This window comes from Pongo pygmaeus, chromosome 23 (genome assembly GCF_028885625.2).
Source record: "Pongo pygmaeus isolate AG05252 chromosome 23, NHGRI_mPonPyg2-v2.0_pri, whole genome shotgun sequence".
Lineage (NCBI taxonomy): Eukaryota > Metazoa > Chordata > Mammalia > Primates > Hominidae > Pongo > Pongo pygmaeus.
The window spans coordinates 37,578,530-37,603,153 of NC_085931.1; positions in this window are offsets into that span (position 1 = coordinate 37,578,530).

Here is a 24,624-nt window from a genome sequence, read left to right on the forward strand (position 1 = left end):
CATTCCATTCCATTTCGCTCCACTTTATTCCACCCTTCCCATTTCATCTTATCCTATTGTATTATATTTTTTGTACCATCTCATTCCACTTGAATCCACTCAATTCCATTCTACTCCGTTGCATTTTATTCCATACATTCCATCCTTTCCACTTCATCCCTTCCGTTCTACCACAATCAATGTCATCCCTATTCATCCCACTCATATCTTTCATGCTTAGAAGTATTTACCATGTGCCTCCAAGATGCCAAACCCTGAATTTCTCAGGATGAAAAACAGGCTCTGATTTTGGAGACAAAGAACACGTTGCTTGACAAGGTGTCTGATCCACCTCTCTGCTGCATCCTTCAGCTTAGCCTGTCAATAAACCCAGGAGCAAAAGGATCTGATGATTGTCCATTCACTGATAAGCAGAACTTTGTTTCCCATTTGGGTATAATTTTGGGGGTGTATTGCAGGGAGTCTCAGCAGAAGAGTGAGTGGGTAGTCATCAAATCCCTTCCTAAACTTTATCCCTCATTCTTGAGGAATGCTCAGGCCAATTTCTCTCACTTGCATTCCTATTCTCCTGTGGGGATGGGGAGCTTTCCAGATCCTAGAGTCTCAGGAGGGACCCAGATGGTCTGCTGAGCTGTGTGTGATTTCCTCCCCTAATGGCCTTTGCTTCCGGTTGGGTTTCTTCTCCCCACAGGCTGCCCTTTTCCCTCCATCCCACTTTTCCTGCAGCACATTCTCTGCCCGGAAACTTGTCGGCCATGCTCAGATGGGATTCCCTCACACGTGCACCTGATCCATCCTTGAGTCCACTCTGCCTCATTAAAGGCTGGGTATTTACATGAGCTGCTGCTGTGTTTCTAGCACGCCGCCTGTGCTTGGACCCCAAGCTCATCCGGAAGACCCCCTAAGACGCAGCGGCTCTCTGCCTTCTCTTGGCTGCCCCCTCTTCCCCAGCCTTCCCCAGGTCATCTCCTGCTTGCCCTTGAGTCTCCTGGGCTTGGGGAAGGGGAAACACCTGGCACATAATTGCTGCTTAATAAACGAATCCATCCTCATTAGGGCTTGATTGGTCATTTGCCTCATTATCCAGCAGCAGAGGGCTGGGGAAGTTTTTAGAATGCTGGTGCAGAGGGAGACCAGTCGGGGCGTGGACTCTAATCTCTATTTTGTGGACAGGACAACGTCCAGAGGTGTCCAGAAAGAAGGTGACCTTGACCAGAATTCCTCAGCCTTGGCTGCACATGAGAACCAGTGAGGGAGCCCTAAAAACGCTGATGCCCAGGCTCCACCCAGACCTATAGGTGCAGAACCTCTAAGGGAGGGGCCCAGCCATCGTGCTTTGAAAAAGCTCCTCAGGTAATTTTAATGTGCAGCCAAAAAGGCTTGAAACTTCATTTTTAATCTCTTGGGTGAAGGAAAATGTAAAGTTTGGCCATTGGAGCATTGCCTTACATGGATACTTAATAAATTGCAAGTTCCCTGAAATCTTGGATCTTCTCCTCCTCCTCCTCCTCCTCCTCCTCCTCCTCCTCCTCCTCCTCCTCCTCCTCCTCCTCCTCCTTCTCCTCCTCCTCCTTCTCCTCCTCCTCCTCCTTCTCCTCCTCCTCCTCCTTCTCCTCCTCCTCCTCCTCCTCCTTCTCCTCCTCCTCCTCCTTCTCCTCCTCCTCCTCCTCCTTCTCCTCCTCCTCCTCCTCCTTCTCCTCCTCCTCCTCCTTCTCCTCCTCCTCCTTCTCCTCCTCCTCCTTCTCCTCCTCCTCCTTCTCCTCCTCCTCCTTCTCCTCCTCCTCCTCCTCCTTCTCCTCCTCCTCCTCCTTCTCCTCCTCCTCCTTCTCCTCCTCCTCCTTCTCCTCCTCCTCCTTCTCCTCCTCCTCCTCCTTCCTCTCCTCCTCCTCCTTCTCCTCCTCCTCCTTCTCCTCCTCCTCCTCCTCCTCCTCCTCCTCCTCTTCCTCCTCCTCCTCCTTCTCCTCCTCCTCCTTCTCCTCCTCCTCCTCCTTCCTCTCCTCCTCCTCCTTCTCCTCCTCCTCCTTCTCCTCCTCCTCCTCCTCCTCCTCCTTCTCCTCCTCCTCCTCTTCCTCCTCCTCCTCCTTCTCCTCCTCCTCCTTCTCCTCCTCCTCCTTATTCTCCTTCCCCTTCCCCTTCTCCCTCTCCCTCTTCCCCTCTTCCTCCTCCTCCTCCTTCTTCTCCTTCTCCTTCCCCTTCCCCTTGTCCCTCTCCCTCCCCCCCACCTCCCCTCCCCCTCCCCACCTCCCTTCTCCCTCCCCCCCCCTTCTTCTTCTTCTTCTTCTCCTTCTCCTTCTCCTTCTCCTTCTCCTTCTCCTTCTTCTTCTTCTTCTTCTTCTTCTTCTTCTTCTTTCATCTTCTTCCTCTTCTTCTCTTCCTTCTTGCTTCTTTCTTTTTCTTGAGGCAGGGTCTTGCTGTGTTGCCCAGTCTGGTCTCACACCATTCTCCTGCCTCTCTTCATTTTGGTATTCCATTAGCTAACACAGGTAACAATCTCATCACCAGCCTCCTGTGTCGCATTGATATGCGCAGTATCTCCTGTTACCTTCGAAACTCCCCATGGTTGCCATATTCATGGGTGGCTTGTAGGCATCTCTGCTTAATGTCTTGCTTTAAGTTGAGTTTTAACCCACTTCTTATTCTTCCTTAGTCCATTTCTAAACTCTAATCTTATGGAAGTGTGGGTTTGATATTTTACTCATATTTTTCTCTAATACACAAAAACATAAATATATAATAATAAAAAATTCAAAATAGGGTCATGTCTCTGTTATGCAAAATCACTTGGCCGACTACGAGTTATGCTTCTACTAAACTTTCAGAAGCACTATTTTACAGTTTCCATTTTTTTCAGAAATTAAATAATAAATGTGAAGTTTAAAAAATTGTACAGCTCATTCATGCATGAGATATTGTTATTCCTTCATTACATACTTCTGACAAACTTTGAAGTATTAAAAGTAGTAGTATGTTTCCAGCTAATCTCTAGATAGAGCCCCTGAAGGGTCTATTTTTGTGTGACTTTTTTTGAGATGGTTCAAGGTCAGTTTTACCCCCTAGAACTCCATTTATGGGAAACCAGATTTCTTATTAAAAATCTTAAAAATATTAATATCCTTAGATCCATTCAATGCATTTAAACAAATTTGTAAGAAGAAAAAGAAACAATTCAGAGGAAAGATAATACTTTACATACAAAATGTCCATGGTAGTGTCATATACAAATTTGAGAAACATTAAACTACCCAAACGTCCAATAACATGAGAATGGCTAGTTTAAACACATATTTTCAGTTTAATAAAAGCCGTATTTTATAAGGTCAGAAACCCTAGAAGATTCTAATCCTTCAAGGATTTTGATTTTTACATCTCAACCACTTAGAACAGGGCTTGGCACAAATTGATTCCTCAAAAATACGGGTAGAGGTGAAATAATTCATCACAATGATAGTTACCAAGTTTATAATAACATAGAAAACCACTTTATTTGGAAAAAAAACAGAGTAAAATATAAAACCTAAAAAATTGTCATCTCTATTAAAATGCTCACTGGCTTTGTATGTGCAAAAATGAGGTGGATTAGTGAAACCTACAGTGTATCCAGGCTACACAAGATTCTGCAGCCACTAATATGATATTCACAAGTAATATTTGTGGCACAAGAAGTACTGTAGATAATTCCAATTTGTCTGTGTATATATTACATATGTAAGTACAGCTATACATTATAATTTATTAATAATTATAATTATATGTTATGTTTATATATTTTATAATACAATATTTAAAATGATATAAATATGTTTATATTTCTATTAGTTATTATTATAAATTATTTCTATATATTTTATAATACAAATATTTAAAATATAAATATTTTAATATATTTATTATGCACATTTAATATTCAATATATACTTACATATTTTATATATGTATATGTCTAATATATGTGTATGTGTATATACGTAAGACACACACACACAAGACTGGAACTACCCCAAAATATTAGCAGTTGTAGGTAGTGAGACTAGAACAGGTTTTTCTCTTCCCTCCATATTTCACCTTTTTCTATTTTCCAATTTCTTTCACATGATGAGCATGTATTACTTTTATCCAGACAAAAGAAGAAGCATGAGGTATGTTTCAAACACAGGCAGTGGGGGAGCCAGGGAGAGGCGGTGGCCTGGAGGGACGCTGAAGGAGGAAGGGCTGAGATCACATCTCATCAGCTGGTGCTGGATTGATTGTGCCCACGTCCACTGGCCTTTCTCCACAGGAAGTCGTGGCAGGGCTGGTGGGGAAGGACGTGCATTCTCTGGACCAGAGAATGTTTCCTTGCGGGGACAGCTTTTGCTGGAACAGCAGCCCAGGGGCCCCGCTGAACTCTCCTGGAGGAATGCCTCCTTTCCCTAATTTGCCGGGTCCCTCCAGTCGCTAAGAATGATCCGCAGTAATTAAAACTAAGCTAATAACCTCCTCACTCTTGACGTTTCTGTGGGGTTTTTGTTCACCATTATCTACATATAGATTAAAAATTGTAATTGGACTGACGATCAGGTTAGAAAAATCAACCACCCTCCAACTTGTCGTTTGCCAGGGACTGACACTTTGAAATTTTATTTAATCTGAGAAAATTGAGTTGAACTCTGGTACCCTGGGAGGGGGAAAAAAATAAACCCAGCATTTATCTTAAGGACCAGCGCTAGCTAAGAAAATGTTTATGCTCCTGGTGGGCAAGACTGGGGTCTAGATATACACCGGTGCCAGTGGGGTGCTGGGAGCCGCTGTAGGGTACAGCAGTCCTGAGGTATGGAGCAGGGGCATCCACAGAGTCAGCCACAGAAGGGAAAGAGATGGAACACCATAAAAAGAAGGTTTAGGGAGAGCATGGCCACCTCCCGGAGAGGATGCCTGCGTCATTTCATAAGGACTTGGGCCGTGTAAGCCCACTGAGTCCCCGTGTGCTGGCAGAGTGATGTTATTAGTTTGTAATTCTGTAGTTTCAGGCCTCTGCAATGTTGTGGCTAAACGGCTCCATCTTACATTTTTCTGGTTTCCACAGGCCTTATATTTATTTTATTTTTTTCTTTTTGAGACTAGGGTCTTGTTATATTGCCCAGGCTGGGCTTGAACTCTTGGACTCAAGCAGTCTTCCTTCTTTAGCCTCCCAAGTAGCTGGGGCTACAGGCTCTTGCCACCATACCCAGCTTTGAATCCCATAGTTCTCTGCAATACTGAAGCACTTGCCTCCACTTTCCTGGGTCTATGAGACAGTGTTTCTCTATCTCTAGGAGTCTGTGCTCCTGGGAGTCTATGGTGTGAGGATTCTAAAAGTCAGTGATGATTATATTGACTTCAAAAGGTGGAGAACTGTCAGACTTGCCCAGCTGCTTCTACTATGGAGTCATTAATTTGTCTAAATCGAAACCCTTAAACTGATATTAATTCTTAGCCTGAGTCCCCAAGGTGATGGGCCAGATGAAGAAGATTTCTTTCCAATACACAATGTGGCTGTGTCCTGCCCCTGCTTAATGTACTTCACTGGGGTCTCATGGCCTCATTGGATTGAGCTCAGCCTCCTGATGATGGCTTCAAAGCTGTTCCAGGCTTGCCTTGTGGATCTCCCTCTTTCCAGACTTAGCTTCTGAATCTTCACCACTCAATCTCCCCCAACAAATGCTCACTCTCCCTTCCTTCCTCTCTTCTCCTTCTCTCTCCCCCACTCCCGACTACATGCAGTGTTCTTTCTACTTACTGTTCCCTCTGCCTAGAATTACCCACTCTCCACTCCATTCCTCCCTCCCCATGACAATTTGCCTGCTTTCATCCACCTAATTTCTATTAATCTATCAGTTTTCATGTTGAATTCACCTTCTCTGCAGACTATTTGTTGTCTTCCCAAGTCTTGTTTTCTGCTCCCTCAGCCCCCCATGCTGGCTCTGTGACAACTCTGGTATGACTCTGCCTGCTTCCCCTACCAGCATCTCTTTGAAGGCAAGAATGCTTTCTTGTTCACTATTATATCTCCCAGCCCATGATGCAATATTGAATAAATGAAAGAATGAGTGAATCTGTGTGCCAGAGGCAGAAAACTCATGACTTTTTTACTGTTGGAATAATAAGTACTGATTTATTTACTCACCTCGGAAGGATTTGTTGACTGTCTACTTTGTGCCATGTGCCGTGCCGAGCCCTGGTGGGCAAGAGAAATAAAAACAAGTCGGTGCTGTTTCTGTGGTGTATGGGGAAAACAGACCAGAAGATTGATTGGGATTAGATTTGGGGGAAGAACATTCTAGGTGAGAAGAAACATTTGCGAAAGACCTTGAGGGGCCAGGGGAGGTGGCTCACGCCTATAATCCCAGCACTTTGGGAGGCCGAGGCAGGGGCGGATGATTTGAGGTCAGGAGTTTGAGACAAGCCTGGACAACATGGTGAAACCCTGTCTCTATTAAAATTACAAACATTAGCCGGGCGTTGCAGCACTCACTTGTAATCCCAGCTACTCGGGAGGCTGAGGCACAAGAATCGCTTGAACCGGGGAGATGGAGGTTGCACTGAGCTGAGACTCCAGGCTGGGCGACAGAGTGAGACCTCGTCTCAAAAAAAAAAGGAAAGGAAAGAAAGAAAGAAAGAAAGAAAGACCTTGAAGAAGGAAGGGGAGAGACACAGTCTTGAAACAGAAAGGCGCAGTGGGACTGGGGCATTGAAGGATAGGAAGAAGATCCAAAATGAGCTCAGAGTTCTGCGCAGCACCCAGATCAGGAAGACCTTACAGGGTTTCCAGCATGGAGCGACAGGATTAACCACGCACTGTGAAAAGATTGTTAAATGACTAAGTCCGTGTGTAAGCTACAGGCAACCCGTGTCTCTTTATTCTGAGACTAATCATTCTCATCCTTCCTGCTTGTCACTTTAATCTTTCCAACACACATTCACCTCCTGGCGTGGACTGTTGGCTTTCATCTGCCTAGAGAGCATTCCCATTGCCCTTCTCCTAGAAATAGACCCTGCTCACAGTGGCTGCAGAAAGTGGTTAGTTACGTGGTCCAGGGCTGACCAATCACAGCATCCAATCCCTCTGGTGACAGTGATTGGTCCGTGTGGCAAGCACATGACCCAAGCAGAGCCAATGAGAGCCTTATCCGTGAGATGGGTATAAGAACCTGGCAGCACAAGCTCTTTTTCCATTGAAGTTTGTAGGGAGGGTACCAGACACATTAGAGAAGCTGTGTCTAAAGTAGGACAGAGTTAAGGCCACTGTGATGAGTTGAGGAAAGAACAGATAAAGGAAGAAACATGAAAACTTTTCCTTTGAATGTTTGAACTATTCAGTATCCAAACTAATGTTGAAAACCAATGAATCTCTCCTTTCCCCATTAAGCGTGTTTACCTTGGGTGTCTATCATTCCATCCAAGCGAGTTCCAACTCACTCGTCCCGTACCTGATTCCCAGACCTCTTCAGATGCAGTCAGAGAAAGCATCTTGTCTTCATTTTATACAGGAGGAAACTGAGGCAAAAGGAAACTACCTGAGTTTATGCATAAAGTTGGTGGTAGAACTGGAATCAATCGACCCATCACCCCTTCTATCAATCAGTCAAATCACAGTAATGAATTTAATGCTACGGAACTGTGCACTTAAACATGGTTAAAATAATAAATTTTATGTTTGTTATATTCTACCACAATAAATAAATATTTAAAAAGTCTCTAGGCTTCTCAGATCCTTTCCATGGAATTGAATGAGTGGACACAACAGAGTAGTGTCTTTTTTTTTTTTTTTTTGAGACAGAGTCTCGATCTGTTGCCCAGGCTGGAGTGCAGTGGGGTGATCTTGGCTCCCTGCAACCTCTGCCTCCAAGGTTCAAGCGCTTCTCCTGCCTCAGCCTCCCGAGTAGCTGGGATTACAGGTGTGCACAACCACGTCCAGCTAATTTTGGTATTTTTAGTAGAGATGGGGTTTCACCATGTTGGCCAGGCTGGTCTCAAACCTCTGACCTCAGGTGATCCACCTATCTTGGCCTCCCAAAGTATTGGGATTACAGGCGTGAGCCACCACGTCCGGCCCAGAGTTGTGTTTCAAGCTACTGTTCCGAGGATGACGAATCTGAGAATTTTCTAGACAAGCCTCAATTTCAGTTACTCTGTCTCAGTGTCCCCCTCAAACCACCCTAATGGCTCACTAATGTTAACTGAGAAATATTTTCTAAAAGCTTTTCCATTTCTAGAAATAATGAAAAAATTCATTATAGCCACAGTTCTTGATTTTTCATGTGAAAGGCACTGTAATGCCTCAATTGTATGCTGATAAATGTTTAACAAGTGGCTCTCTGAAGGTAGCTCTGACATGAATGCTGGTAGATATTTTTGTTTACCTTAATGAGTCAGGCAAAAACAACAACAAAGACATATGTTGGTACTTCATTCGTTGTCAACGACGTGAACAACTTCTTTGCTGAACTGAATACAGATGCTCTTCCACTTATGTTGAGCTTACATTCTGATAAACCTAATGTAAGTTGAAAATACTGTAGGTCGAATATTGTAAGTGCATTTTTGATTTTGCACTATTGTAAACTCAGAAAAATTCTAAGTCCAACCATTGCTAAGTCGGGGACCATTTGTAATGGTTTTTAAATAACAGAAGAATGTTTCCTCAGTTGTCTGTACTATTCACAATATAATGGCCACAGACACATAATACCTTTAAGTTTAACCTGTTTTATTAACACTCTGTACATCACTTTCTTAAATCCAAACAATCAACAAAATGATCAAACCCTGATTTGCAGCACTGGCCAGTATCCCTGGTGTAAATATTCCCATTGTGGCTCATTTCAAGCTACCAATGTGACATCATTGAATGTGGAGTTGGGGAGAGATGCATAGATACCATTATATGTGTTTCAACCATATAGGTACAATTCATGCTAATAACTAGTGTACTCCATATAATTGTAAGCTTATATAATTTAATTTTATGATTGCATTTCACAAGCTGCTCATAAAATCCTGAAAATTTAATGATTAGCTATTGTGGGCTGGTATGAGCTGCACTCAGCACACTGCTATAAATCACTGTGGCCATGTACTTCCTGCTCAGTGGATAATAAATGGCAAAGACCCCATGCCATAGTTCAGATGGACTTTCATCTTCTTCCTGGGAAGTTCTTACCCTGGAGGCTCCTTCTAAGAGCATCCTTCCTGTCCAGATAAAGCAGGACTTTACCTTTCTTCTCTTCCAAAAGCCTCTCTTTTTCCCTCCATAGCACATAGTCACAGTTGGCAGCAACGTCTCCTTTTGGGTGTGGATTTATTTTTTGCCCAATGCAACTGTGAGCACCATGAGTGCAGGAAAGTGTCTGTTTCTGATCATGGTATTTCCTGGGTGTGACTTCATGTACAGTCAAGAGGAGAAACTCTGAGTATTTGCTGAGAGCAGTAGGGAATAGTTGCAGCTTAATCTTCATTTTGGAGAAGAGGGAGTGTTATTATCCATGTTCATAGCAGCATTATTCACAATAGCAAAAAGGTGACAGACACTCAATTGTCCATCGACAGATGAATGGATAAACAAAATGTGCCATATCCATACAGTAGAATATTACTCAGACATAAAAAGGAATGAAATTCTGATGCATGCTACACGTAGACAAACCCTGAAGGCATGATGCTATGTGAAATTAACCAGTTACAAAAGGACAAATACTGAATGATTCCATTCATAGGATGTGCCTAGAGCAGTGAAGTTCATAGAGGTGGACAGTGGAATAGTGGTTGCCTGGGGCTGTGAGGAGGAGGAAATGGGAGGTTCATGTTTAATGTGTACAGAAGTTCTGTCTGGCAAGATGAAAAAATTCTGGAGCTGGATGGTGGTGACAGTTGACAATAATGAACTTAATGCTACTGATCTGTGTACTTAAACATGGTTAAAGCAATACATTTTATGTTTGTTATATTTTACCACAATAAACAACTACTTAAAAGTCTCTAGGCTTCTCAAGTCCTTTCCATGGAATTGAATGAGTGCTTGTTTCTTTATTTGGAACAAAACAAAGATGACACAATAATAGAGTGAGGAGGATGATGATGATGGTGATGATGGTGGTGACAGTAATAGGAACAATAAATTGTGCTCCTAGAATGACCCAGGTTTGACTCAAAGTGTTTCTTATGCATGATCACTGTAAGTCCATCTGTGAGGAGGAGATTATTACGTCTGTCTTAGGAATGGGGAAACTGAGGCTCAGAGAAGCTAAGTGACTTGCCCAAAGCCACACAGCTTAAACTCAAGGCTAGTTGACTTTGAAGCCCATACTCCAATCACACCCTCTCTGTATCTTTACCTTATTTAGAAGGTAAAACAGCTACAGGACCTTTTCATTGACAATTCCTTGCTCATTTCCCTCCCAGGGTCACCTTCCAGCCGCAAAGCCACAACACTCCCACTTTCTTTGCCTCCCTTGGCTCTCATGGAGCTTGGCTAAACCCAGTGCTAAGACTGAGTTGTCAACCAGGAGCTAGAAAGAGAGAAAAAGCAATTTCTTCCATTCTTGGCTCAATCCTATGCAGTCAATACTGTTAACAGTAAATCAAATATCAGGACTGCATTGACCCAGGAAAAGGCCAAGGAGAAAAAAATTCAGAGCAGAATCTGAAAAAGTAGAAAATAAAGTTCAGCCATAGGCATAAATCATACCTGGAGAATTGAGCCCAAAGCACCAGCCGCAGGATGAGCCTGAGCTGCCCCTGAAAGCTGGGTCCCAAAGACCCCTGCTTTTGATTCTCAACTTTCTAGGACCCCTGTTTCTGGTAGATCCAGGGGAAAGGAGGTCACTGAGGGACAGGTTGAGGATATCTGATTTGCGGTCCTTCTGATTTGGGACGTCACTCCTCAACCCTGGGCTGAACTGGGAAAGGGGATCTGCAGAACATGACTTTGGAAGAAAGTCCCCTTTGACTGCTCCCCTAACCCCTGCATTCCTTCTGGCATGCTGATCTTTTCAAGTTTCACAGTGCTGGATGCCGGCTCCAAAAAGAAAGAGGATCACATGCTCTAAAAAGTATTCAATCTTGTCTGAGCCATGTTGCTGCCTGAACTACTGCTTCTTTAAATTAATGGAGTCATTCAACAAACATTTATGAAGCACCCACTGTATGCCAGGCATTGTTCTAAGGCCTTGAGGATTCAGCTGGGAACAAAATACGCACAAATTCCTCACTTCACTGAAGCTACATTCTAGTGAGTGGCGGAAGATGATAAGACAAGGTTTGTATACCATGTCAGACAGTAATAGGTGCTATGAGGAAACAAATAAGGTAAAATGGGTGTGGTGTGTTTGTTGGGGATGGGGAGAGTCCCGTTTAGTTAAGAAAAAGAGACATTTGAGCAAAGACTCCAAAGGAGGCGAGGATGTGAGCCCTGTGGGTATCTGGGAGAAGGGTGTTTCAGGGACAGGGATCAGCAGGTGCAAAGGCTCTGAGGCAGGACATGCTGGGGGCCTTTTGAAAAAAAGTGAGATATGACTGGAGGAAGTGAAGGGAGAGGGTGGCAGATGGTGAGGTCCAAGTTGGAGAGGTGACCAAGGGACCAGATTCTGTAGGGCCTCTGGGTGGATGCAGGGACTTTGGCTTTCCTCTAGGTGAAGTGTGGATTGTTGGGAAATTTGGAGCTGCAAAAGGACCTAATCTATTGGGTTTTAGCAATAAATGTTTACTTGTCAGTTTCTTCAGCCATATGCTCTGACTAGTTAAGGTTATTTAAAAAATAGTTGGAATTGCACGGCAATTTGTACACCTCTGAGAAGCAATCTCTCTGAAAATAACCTCTAATGCCCTGGCACATTCTTAGCCCATAATAAATGCTCAAACATATTAGTTGACCATAGAAAGAGGTCAGGAAGGATGTTCAACAAAGAGTTAATGGTGCTTCCTTGGGAGAGTGGCTGGAATGAGTATGGCAAATAAAGGTTAATTATCTCTTATTTCTTTTTGTATTCATCAGATTTTTATAGCTTTTTCTTTTTTTTTTTGAGATGGAGTCTCACTCTGTTGGCCAGACTGGAGTGCAGTGGTGCAATCTTGGCTCACTGCAACCTCTGCCTCTCAGATTCAAGTGATTCTCCTGCCTCAGCCTCCCGAGTAGCTGGGACTATAGGGGCGCGCCATCATGCCCACCTAATTTTTGTATTTTTCAGTAGAGACGGGGTTTCACCATATAAGACAGTCTGGTCTCGAACTCCTGACCTCGTGATCTGTCCACCTTGGCCTCCCAAAGTGCTGGGATTACAGGCGTGAGCCATTGTGCCCAGCCTATAGCTTTTTTTTTTTTTTTTTTTTTTTTAAGGCAAGTTGAATGGGTGGATGAAGACTAGGAGCTCTGTTCTGAGTTCTGTGACCTTGGGTCTGCCACTTGTGATTCTGAGCAATCATTTGCTCATATTTTTCATGAGTTAAAACTTTAAACTCTAATAGCTGCTTATGAAGTTTTAGGGGGAATAACAATGTAAATGGAATACGTTGTTCAGTGCCTGGCATATAAATCAACCCTGATTTTAGTTTGCAAGGAGCCATATAAGGTTTTTAAGGAGAGAAGTGAAGGGAAAAGATCTGGGTTTTAGAAAGAAGGATCACAGGGGTGCCCATGCTAGTCTCCAACTATTGCTCTAAGCTTGGCCTCCTCCCTCTCCCTGGGCAGCTACGGGCAGCTGGCCATTCCTTCTGCCCTTGATTTCCCTACCCCAGCCTAGTCTTCACCCTTCCTGGGGAAAGCCAACTCCTTGCCTGGCAGGCCTCCCGGCAACCAAAGGACTTCTTTGAGGGAAGAAGCCACTTTATCCAGAAAAAATCAATAGAATCTTTTTCCAGGTAAATTTCAGAGACTTGTAAGAAGATGCAGCAGCCTGGGAACTTGTCTCCCATTCAGCATAGGAACCTCTTGCACAGCATTTGGCTATGAGGCCCTCAAAGTGGACACCTGTTCGTATCTCCTTTTTAGCAACTGCTCCTCTTTCTGGTAACAGCATGTCATTTTCCTTGAAAAGCCACCTTTGGCCATGCCAAGCCCAACAACATGGATAGAGGTGACTCCTTCTCCATCACTGGAGGTAGGCATGGCCAGTGAACCAGGTCTGAGCCAATCGAGTACTGCTGCCCTCAGCCTACAGTGATTGATTCAGAGATGAGACTCAAGGCCCAATATAGCCAAGAAGGGCCAGCCGCAGGATTTTGGTTCAGTCTGATGATGTAACAGTCAGAGTGGACTGTGATATGCTGCAATATAACTAATACCTCCTAATTTCTCAGTTATAGTGACTCAGGTTTTTAAGAAGTTTTTTATTAATTTATTAATTTTATTTTTTATTTCAATTGGTTTTTGGGGAGCAGATGGCATTTGGTTATATGAATAAGTTCTTAATGGTGATTTCTGAGATTTTGGCACACCCCTCACCCCAGCAGTGTACATTGTACCCAATGTGTAGTCTTTTATCCCTCACCCCTCCCACCCTTTCTCGTGAGTCCCCAAAATTCATTCTATCATTTTTATGTCTTTGTGTCCTCAAAGCTAACCCATCACTTGTAAGTGAGAACATATAATGTTTGGTTTCCCATTCCTGAGTTACTTCACTTAGAATAATGGCCTCCAATTCCATCCAGGTTGCTGCGAATGCTTTGATTTCATTCCTTTTTATGGCCGAGTAGTATTCCATGGTGTGTGTGTGTGTGTGTGTGTGTGTGTGTGTGTGTATATATATATATATATATATCACCTTTTCTTTAACCCCTCATTGATTGATGGTCATTTGGGCTGGTTCCATATTTTTGCAATTGCGAATTGTGCTGCTATAAACATGTGTGTGCAAATATCTTTTTTGTGTAATGACTTATTTTCCTCTGGGTAGATACCCAGTAGTAGGATTGCTGGATCAAATAGCAGCTCTACTTTTCGTTCTTTAAGGAATCTAGTGGCTCAGTTTTTGTTTTGTTTTGTTTTGTTTTTGTTTGTTTTAGATGGAGTCTCGCTCTGTCACCCAGGCTGTAGTGCGGTGGCGCCATCTCAGCTCACTGCAACCTCCGCCTCCCGGGTTCAATCAATTCTCCTGCCTCAGCCTCCCGAGTAGCTGGGACTACAGGCGTGCACAACCACGCCTGGCTAATTTTTTTTTTTTTTCTAGTAGAGGTGGGGTTTCACCATGTTGGCCAGGTTGGTCTCAAACTCCTGACCTCAGGTGATCCACCCACCTCAGCCTCCCAAAGTGCTGGGATTACAGGCGTGAGCCACCGTGCCCAGCCTGGCTCAGGTTTTAATGGCACAGAGCAGCCAAGATTGATTTGCTGCTTGTGCTCCGTGTGCACACTGTACGCCTCCGGGAAAAACCAAAGGGCAAAAACCAAGTCTTCACCAACCAAGCTGGTGGAGACTCTGCTCCACATCCTCCTCATCCACGGACTCAGGCTGGTGGAGACTCTACCACCTGGAACATCATCAGTTACCACCACAGGGGGGAAGGAAACGTGGAATCAGATGAGTCTGATGTCAAATCCTGACTTTGGTGTTTAAAGCAAGGGACTTGCCTGACCTGCTGGGTCCATAGTTACTGCTTAGCTCCGAGAGTATTGATTTTCCCTCTGTCCAATGTCTTCAACCCTATTCATTGTATATTCAACCAGGATTTTCAAGGCTTGACTCAAACACCTGCCTTTCAGAGATTTCTTCTCAAACTCATCTCATGGCCAGCACCTCTCCATCATCTTAGCACAGAGGGAAGCACAAAGTAGGGGCTGTGCTCAGTGCCCTGTCAGTGTCTAGCAAAGGCCTAAGCGCTCAGTAGGTGCTATGCTCAGTGTCACCCAAGGTGCTTTGCAGTGTCAGGCACAATAGTGGATGTTATTCTCTGTACCATCCGCAATGCCCATCCCAGTACCAAGCATGTAGCGTGCTCTTTCTTTGCTGTTTCCTTTCCCTGAGTGTTTCTAGCAGTGTATCTCCAGGAAGTTATTCCCCAAGACACTTCCTCCAGGTCCTCAGCCTCTTGCACATTGGGACCTGGAATGTGCCACCTGGAGCTGCTTTCAGGGTGCAGTCAGCTGAAATAGGTGGGGTGGGGCAAGCAGGCCTTGAAGAGATGGTCCAGGGCTGTCCTTCCCTGTGGGGGTCATCTGGGGTCAGTGAGCAGCGACTTGGCTTATGCATTTCCTCCCAGGGCCCCAGACAAAGAGAGAGTCCTTGGCAATGCCGTTACCTTGACAACTCTTTGTGTTGGAGAGTGGGAGAGAGAGGGGGAGGGAGGCAGCTCAGGGAAGCGGGGTGGCTGCTGGGGGAGGGGGAAGGAGCAGGGAGGAGCTGGAGGAGAAATCCACCTTTAAAAGGGAAGGGAGAAATGACTCCACTTCTGGGTAGAGGGAAGGAAGTGTCTTCATGGAGCAGGATGGAGGCTGGTCTAGGTGGGACATCCTGCCTCTCCTTCTCACCCCGTCTAGAAATTCTGCCAGCAGCCTTAACACCCAGAGAACTAGGTTTGAGTCCCAGCCCTTCTTCTAACTTGCTGTGTGACCTTCTGCAAGTTACTTTTCCCCCCTGAATCTGAATTTCCTCTTGTATAAAATAGGGATAATAATCCACAAGGTGACTGTGAGCATTAGCTGAGCATTTCAGGTAAATGAATAGTAGTGGGCCCCTAGTGAGTGTTAACTCCCTGGGGGCCATTATTCATTTGGTCTTTTCTTACTGGTAACCTGGGCTTAGTCAAGTGACTCCCTCACCTTGGTCAGTCTCTTTACCAAAAAGATTATGGAATTTCTATGGAACTTGCCAGGAGCTAAGTGGGTGCTGCTGGTAGCTATGGTTACTGATGTTCCTGCCAGACTCTTGACACTGGTGGTGGGGGTGGGGGTGTCAACATTACTGGAATTATTAATTCCAGTAATGTCATCATTGTGCAGATGAGACCCATGCTTAGAGAGGGGTGGTGAGTCTGAGGTGTGCTTGAGGAAGAGACCTGGGGGAGGTGACCAGTGTGGGGGACACTACATTGCCCAGCCCTCTGCATTCTGTGTTTGAGGGCCCCCCTAGAGCCCTAGGACTTATCCTGACCCCCCCAACCCTGTGTCATGCAAGCCCAAAAGCCAGCCTCTCTTCCTGGCTGCCCAGGACTGCACAGATGCAGGAAGGTGGGCATCTGAGGTGCCAGTGGGAGTCTGTTGGGGGTAAGGGTGGGAACCCTGGCTTCCTGAGAGCAGGAATGGTGGACATGTGGGACCCTTCTGCTGGGGTGGGGCTGGGTGCAGTTCCTCTCCTGCCTGAGGCACCCCATTCCATCACTTGCTGAGGCCTGAGCCCTTCAGCCACCATCTGGGGGATGCAGTCACAGCGGGGGATCATGCTTCCCACTGTAAGTTGGCAGCCTGTTTATCAGTCTGGCCTAAGAAGTGCAGCTTTCCAAGTGATTTCCCAGATCCTGATCCACCCCAGAAAATGAGCACAGAGTCTTGACACTCGCTGGGATCTCACTTAGCTCCCCAGAGCCCTTCTGTCTGTCCATCTCTCTCCTGCTTTAAGGAGTTGTCCTGTCCCTGGACAGACAGACTCCGAGGATCTGCTGGGAAAGACCCCTTGGGCTCTGACCCCAAATGGTTTCTGATTGCTGGGAGGGATGCACCTCTTAACACCTAATTATGTTCTACACATGTTACCTGGGGGCAGGGGCAAACAGGAAGTGCTTCTGGTGTTCAGAGGGCTGGAGGAGTGAGGGGTGGGGGGCTGCCTGGAGGAGGTGGCATACTTCTGGAACAGATGAAAGAAAACAGTAAGTGTCAGAACCAGGTCCTTTCAGGACACTGTTAGAGGTGGACAGTGATTATCTCCATTTTACAGAGGAGCAAACTGGGGTTCAGAGAGGTCAGGGACCTGATCCAGGTGGTCCAGAGGCCAAAGAGGGCCAGGTTTGAAGCTGGGTCTGTTTGATCCAAACCTGGGGCTTGTTTTGTTGTGCCCTGGCACAGCCCAAGATGCGCATGTCCAGGCGGAAGATGTAGCCAGGTTAGAGAGCGTAACATTGGGGATTCAGGAGGAGCCTGGTTAAGGCGAGTAGACGGCATGAGAGGAGCCATACTAGCTGGGAGGGGGCAGATGGGAGAGGAGTTTGTATTTAATGCTGCTGGAAATCTGATGATGCCACTCCACTTGCATAAAACCCTCGGTGGCTCCCCAATACTCTTGCGAAAGCCATAAATCCTCACCAGGGCCTTCAAGACCCACCTTGGCCCTGCTTCCCTCAGCATCCTCATCTCTCCCTGTGCTGGCACATGCTCACTTCATCCCCTGCAGGTCCTCAGTCTCACTCTGGGACCTTTGCCTACCAACCCCTTCTCTCTGGAGCGTTCTGCCCCACTCCCCTGCACGACTCAACCCCCACTCATTCTCCTCATCTCCACCTAAATGTCACCTCCTCCAGGAAGACTTCCTTGATCTCCTGAGTGCTCGCAGCCCCCTCGGCTTTCCTGTCACTCTGGTCTAATTACTATACCTTTAGTGTCTGTTCCATAACCCCTGCCTGCCCCCACCTTAGTCTGTGAGCCCCATGAAAGGCAAAAAAACAAGTCTGTTTATCACTGAATCCTTAGTGCCAAGAATGAATGGTGCCGGCACATAGCAGATACCCAACTGAAATTTATTGAATAAATGCATGAATAAAGAATGAATGAAGTAAGAAACCAGTGAAATTTTAGGTAGGAAGAGTAAATTGACAGAAATTGGATGGTGGTGGTGCAGGATAGGGGCAGAAGGAATTCTGATTCAGACAGGATGTCACCCCACTGTGCCTCAAGCCCCCAAAGTGCCCCCCATTTCATCCCACTTCCTCCGTCCTTTGCGTGGAGGTGGGGAGGGGACTTGGCTGGGGCTCTGAAGACATCCCTGCCTTACTCCTACCTGCCTTTCCCCCAGCTTCCACCTGTGGACTGGAACTCCAGGTACCTTAGAGGCACTCCCCAGCCCTGCAGCTTGCCAGGGGCACTGATTTCTGGAGAAAATCTTAATGGAAATCTCTCCAGCTATTTTTCTGTCTCTATGAGGAATTAGCAACCACAAAGTGCTGTTTGGCAAATGGGTGGCCCTAAGAAGCTGCTTTCCCAGGGCTTCAGTGACCACCAGAAAGACCATCAGTTATTGAGCACCTGCTGTGTGCATTTTCCAGGAAGATCATCAGTTATTGAGCACCTGCTGTGTGCATTTTCCAGGAAGACCATCAGTTATGGAGCACCTGCTGTGTGCATTTTCCATGAACAGTTTCTGTTCTTTACCACCATCTTATGTGGTTGGAAATTTCATTCTCTCCACTTTAGGAATGAGGGAATTGGAACTCAGAGAGAAGAGATTTGCTGAGGTCATTCACTGGAGAAGGTTGGAAACAGTGTTCATGTCAAGGTCTGTCTCTCTGAAGTCCTTGAGTAACTTCAGGGTGGGCACTGGATCCAGCTGCTGTGGTTCAGGTGCGATTCCTCCACATACATCTACATCATCTTGGGCAAAGGCTCCAGCTTGCTGTGCCTTAGCTTCCTTATCTGTACAGTGGGCACAATAATAGTAACCACTTCCCTGGGTCATTGTGAAAAGTTAATAGTTGAGAAAATATTTAAAGTATTTGGCATGACATTGTATGTTCTCACTTATAAGTGGGAGCTAAGCTATGAGGATGCAGAAGCATAAGGATGACACAACAGAGTCTGGGGACTCAGTGGGAAAGGGTGGGAGGGAGATGAGGGATAAAAGACTACAAATTGGGCTGGGTGCAGTGGCTCATGCCTGTAATCCCAGCACTTTGGGAGGCTGAGGCAGGCAGATCACGAGGTCAAGAGATCGAGACCATCTGGCTAACACAGTGAAACCCCATCTCTACTAAAAATACAAAAATTAGCTTGGGGTGGCGGTGCACACCTGTAATCCCAGCTACTCGGGAGGCTGAGGCAGGAGAATCACTTGAACCCGGGAGGCAGATGTTGCAGTGAGCCGAGATGGTGCCACTGCACTCCAGCCTGGCGACAGAGTGAGACTCTGTCTCAAAAAAAAAAAAAAAAAAAGACTACAAATTGGGTGCAGTGTATATACTGCTTGGGTGAGGGTGCATCAAAATCTCACAGCTCACCACTAAAGAACTTACTCATGTTACCAAACACCACCTGTTCCCCAATAACCTATGGAAATAAAAAGTTTTAAATAATTAAATGTTTGGCACAGCGCATTAGACACAGAGCTCAGTCAGGTTAGCAGTTTGCATTAAATTAAACCAATTTTGTTAGGTGCCTACTAGATGCCGGGGCTATAGCAGGGGAACAGGGCAGAGCCCACCCTCATGGTCTTACCTTCTGGCATTGCCATGCCACATGATATAAGGTATTCTTCTCTGAGCCTTGAGCCATGTCTACGTTCACCCATTCCACAAACGTTAGTTGAATGTCTAGTATGTGCCAGGCAGGCCAGGTAAGCAGGAGTAATACGCTGCCTCTCCCTGCAGGTAGAAGACAGGTAGAGGCAGGGGTCTGAGATGAAATAGATGAGAGTTCCAAGGAAATGCGTGTTGGGATTACAGTTTGGGAAGCGGAGCGTCAGAGAGAACCTTCAGGAGTCATTAGAGAGGGGAGGGTCATCCAGGAGCAGGACACAGAACATACAAAGGGCTGGAGTCACATTGAACTTGGTGGCTGTTGGACTCCTTTTCTTTCCTAAACTCTGAAAATAGGGTGTGATCAGGGACATGGCAACTTTAACCCTGACCGGCTGTGACCTTGATCCTCTTTATATTCATTACCTGTATCCTCTCATTTAATCTGCATAACAGGCCAGTAGTTATGGTTGTAAACGTGTAGGGATAGAGTTTTGCTTCTCTTATTTTACAGAAGCAGAGAGGTGGACTGCTGTGTCCAAAGGCACCCAGTTATCGGGTTGCCAGGTTTGCAAACACAAGCACAAAAACACAGCATTCCCAGTTAAAATTGAATTTCAGATGAATAATGAGTGATTTTTTAAAAAAGATAAATCTATCCCCTAGAGATCTTTGATATACTAAAAAATTATTTGCTACCCAGTTTTTGGTAACCTCACCCCATTTCGTTTCGTTTCGTTTCTTTCTTTTTTTCTTTAAGATGAAGTCTGGCTGTGTCGCCCAGGCTAGAGTGCAGTGGCATAATCTCGGCTCACTGGAACCTCCGCCTTCCGGGTTCAAGCGATTCTCTTGCCTCAGCCTCTCAAGTAGCTGGGATTACAGGCGCCCGCCACCACGCCCGGCTAATTTTTGTATTTTAGTAGAGATGAGATTTCACCATGCTGGCCAGGCTGGTCTCCAACGCCTGACCTCAGGTGTGATTCATCCGCCTTGGTCTCCCAAATTGTCGGGATTACAAGGCGCGAGCCACCGCGCCTGGCCCTCACCCCGTTTCTGAACCTCATTTAGCCTGTTTTGTTTTTTTTTTCCCCTTGAAAATAAAGGTGGTTGTAATTATGATCTGGATTTCTTGAGGGCCTACGACGCACCAGGCTCTGTGCTAAGTGTTCTGCACAGAGTATCTTGAGCTTCCCACTAAACGCGTCTCGGGGGCCCACCTGCGCCCTCTGTGCCAGCCTGGTAGCCCGCAGTTCTGTAAATAGCCACAAGGTGTCGCCCTCGGCCCGTGGTACCCTGGAGGCGGCGGGGGGCGGCCGGGCGCGCGCGGCCCATTCATCACCGCGCGGCCGAGGCGCGCAGACAATGTGGGGAGCGGCCCTGGCCCGCGCCCGCGCGGCTGTCTGTACAAAGGATGCGCTGTTAACACGTGTACGGTAATGGGCTCCCTCACGGCCTCCTCCCCGGCCACCCGCTCCCAGCCTGACGGATGGCCCGAGCCATCCATCTACATCATGTCGTGGGCGGTGAGCCTCCTCGTCCGTCCAGTCCGTCTGGCCGTCCACGGCCAGCCATGGCCTTGGCCGTGCGCCCTACTTGGGCAACCCCCATTCCCTTCCCTTCTGCAGAAGGAACCTAGTGCGGAGTGAGGCCTACTATGTGCTGGGCCCCAGCTGTGCTGTCTCCTTGATTTTCACGCAAGGCGATGTGGCTTATTAGCCCATCCTACAGAGGAGGAAACTGAGGCTTGGAGCTGGGAAACCTTTATTCTAAGAACACACAGCTCTGGGGTTTGACAGAGTTGGAATTTTTTTCCTTACAACTTTGTTGAGACTCGACTTCTCATACCATAGAACTCACACATGTAAAGTATGCATTTCAATTTTTTTTGTATGTTCACATAGCTCTGTGACCATCACCACAATTCAATTTTACAGCATTTTAGTGAATTCTCCCAAAGAAATCTTCTATCTGTTAGCAGTCCCTCCAGCCCTTGGCAATCATTAATCTACTCTCTGTCTGTGTAGATTCTAGACATTTCATACAAATGAAATCACGTAACATGTGGCCTTCTGAGCCTGGCCTATTTCACTTAGTATAATTTCAAGGTTCACCCATGTTGCAATGTGCATTAGTACTTCATTCCTTTTTATTGCAGAATAATATTCCATTGTATGGATATACCACATTTTATTGATTCACTTGCTCATTGTGTCCACTTTTTGGCTACTATGAATAATGCTGTGAAAAGGTTTTATGTGGATAGATATTTTCAATTTCCTTGCAGTGAAATTGCCAGATTGTATGGTAACATGACATTTAACTGCTCAAATATCTGCCAGACTGTTTTCAGAGTGGCTGTACCATTTTACATTCCCACCAGCAGTGTATGAGGATTTGGGTTTCTCTGCATCCTTGCCAACACTTGCTACTATCTGTCTTTTTGATTCTTGCCACCCTAGAGGGTAGGAAGTGTATCTCATCGTGGTTTTGAGTTGCACTTCCCTGATGACCAAGGATGTCAGACATCTTTTCATTTGCTTACTGGCCATTCGTATATCTTCTTTGGAGAGAAACATCTATTCATATCCTTTGCTCATTTTTAAAAAAATGGGTTGTTTGGCCAACTGCTGTGGCTCACGCCTGTAATCCCAGCACTTTGGGAGGCCGAGGTGGATGGATCACCTGAGGTCAGGAGTTCAAGACCAGCCTAGGCAACACGGTGAAACCCCATGTCTACTAAAAATACAAAAATCAACTGGGAACGGTGGGACATGCCTGTAACCCTAGTTACTCGGGAGGCTGAGGCAGGAGAATCGCGTGAGCCCTGGAGGTGGAGGTTGCAGTGAGCCAGGATTGCGCCATTGCACTCCAGCCTGGGCGACAGAGTGAGATTCCGTCTCAAGAAAAAAAAGTTGGGTTGTCTTTTGATTGTTGAATTGTAAGCGTTCTTTATATATTCTGGATACAAATCCGTTATCTGATATAAGAATCGGGAATATTTTCTCCCCTTCTGTGGAGGGTCTTTTTACTATATGGTTTTGTTTGCAGCACAAAAGTTTTAAGTTTTGGTGGAAGTCCAATGCACCTGTGTTTCTCTTTTAGTGCTTGTGTTTCTGGTGATGTCTTTCAGAACAAAGCTCTGTGGGACTCTAAAACTGGTCCTCTTTTTGCTGCACTGAAGTGACAGGTATTTGCTCCCCCATAGGGATTGTGGAAGGAGCTGGTCAGGACTTGGTGGTTGTCTTGGGCTGGTCAGGGTGTGGAGCTGTGGGGAAGAACAATGACCCTGGAATAAACAAATCTGGGTTCCAATCCTTGTTGGGCTATTGCTTTCCTTGGTTCACTGCCACTGAGACTCAGTTTTTTCATCTGTACAATGGAGATAATCACACGTACCCTTGAGGTGGCTGTGAGATTAAACGAGGGGGTCCGAACACATGGAAGATGCTTGATAAACACAGCTGTGATGACAACGGCCTGTAAGGTCCCTGAGAAGAGGCCCCAGCTCTCCGCTCTCCCCAGCATGGTGTGAGGCTCTGAACCCAGGACTTACAGCTCTGTTCCTACCCTTGGGATGCAGGTATTGGGATGTATGGCTAGGAGTCCCTGAGACTCCCTGTGCAAATGAACTTTTTTTCAGGTGTCTTAACGCAAAGCACAGTTTTGCTTTGTCCTGCTGAAAACTGCAAGGGCCTCAGAGTGAAGCAGAAGGGATCACTAGGCTTTCAGGCAGAAGGAGGCAGTGGCTCAGGTGGACCCATCGTCTCTGCTGGGTCTCTCCTGGCTCCCACAGCCACTCTGACGTGGATTCTGTGAGGGGGTTCAGAGATGAGTGAAGATCCCAGCTAGGAAAAGGCACCTGGAAAGGAGGTGTTATCCCCTTCCTTGGTACTGGTGACGCAACTGAGGCTCAGACAGGTGAAGCCACTTGACCAAGACCGTACACCTCCCCCTTGAAAAGCAATGCAAAGAACAGCTCCTGGCCTCTGGGCCTGAGGATCTTCAGGCATCATTCTGAGACATGCTGGGGAAAGTGGGCCTTCTCCCCATTGCGATCAGGACCTCAGGAAAGCCCCTGTGTGCAGTGCACCTGCTCTGCCCCTCAGTGGGGCAGGGGGCTTTGGAGCTATGCAGGCCTGGGCTGAAATCTGACTACCCACCACTTACTCTCTGAACTTCAGTCTCTTCATCTTCCCAGTGGAGATACTTATTGTTCCTGCCTCCAAGGTGGCTGTGAGGATAAAATAATTGAGCCGGATACCAGCTTAGTATGGACTTGACCCTTAGTGAGTGCTTTGAAATAAAGACTATTACTATGGTTATTAATAACTGAGACAAGAGCTCTGCAACATAGATTCACACTGGGATGGCGGAGGCAGTGGGTGGGGTGGTCAGACCGTTCCCCCAACAGGCATGGGCCTCAGAGCTGGAATGTTCAGGGTGTCAGGAAGCCGAGGGCGCTGTCCACTGGTGGATGGAGGTGGAGAAAATTGATTCTGACCCAGAAGGCCACAGGTGGCAGGGCAGTTACCGAATGTGGAGCTGCTGGAGATGAGAAGACCTCGGTCATGGCTCTGCTGAAGCCTGGCTGTGGAGAGATGGGTCTTGCGGGCTGGTGGGGCTTCCTGTCCCAGAGCCTGGGTTGTGCTGGGTGGTGGTGGGGCTGGGAAATGGCTTAGCCCCGCCTGCCCCTCCAGATGACAGACGGACAGATAGACGGACAGACAGACACTCCACTAGGGGAACATCACCAATTTCTCATGGGTGTAGCCTCCTACTTCTCCAGCATCCTTCCTGAAATTTGTTTCCCTGGCTGTTGCTTCTCTCTGTGTATTTGTGTTCCCTGGGGCCTAGCCCCTAGCAGGGGCTGGCTCCTAGCAGGTGCTCAGTTAATGCCTGCTGGGGGTCGGGGGGAATGAATCGATGTTGTCTCTTTAGAGTTGAAGGTGGAAATTTGAAGTTCAGCCCCCTGTCACCTCCCCAGATGGAGGCTGATGTTGTCATGCAGAGAACCCAAGCAACCAGGGCTGTGCACAGAGTTCCAGACGGGGCTTATGTTGTCTGTGGCTCCATGCAGACACCCTATGGACACAGCATGGTGTTGGGGTCAATGGACAGGCTCTGGTGTCGAATCTGGCTCCACACTTGCTGGGTGAGCTTAGAAGGGACTTGGTTTCTCTGAGCCTGTTTCCTCCTCTGTAAAACAGGGATAATAGTAGTGCCTGCTGTGGGGTGTTTTCGT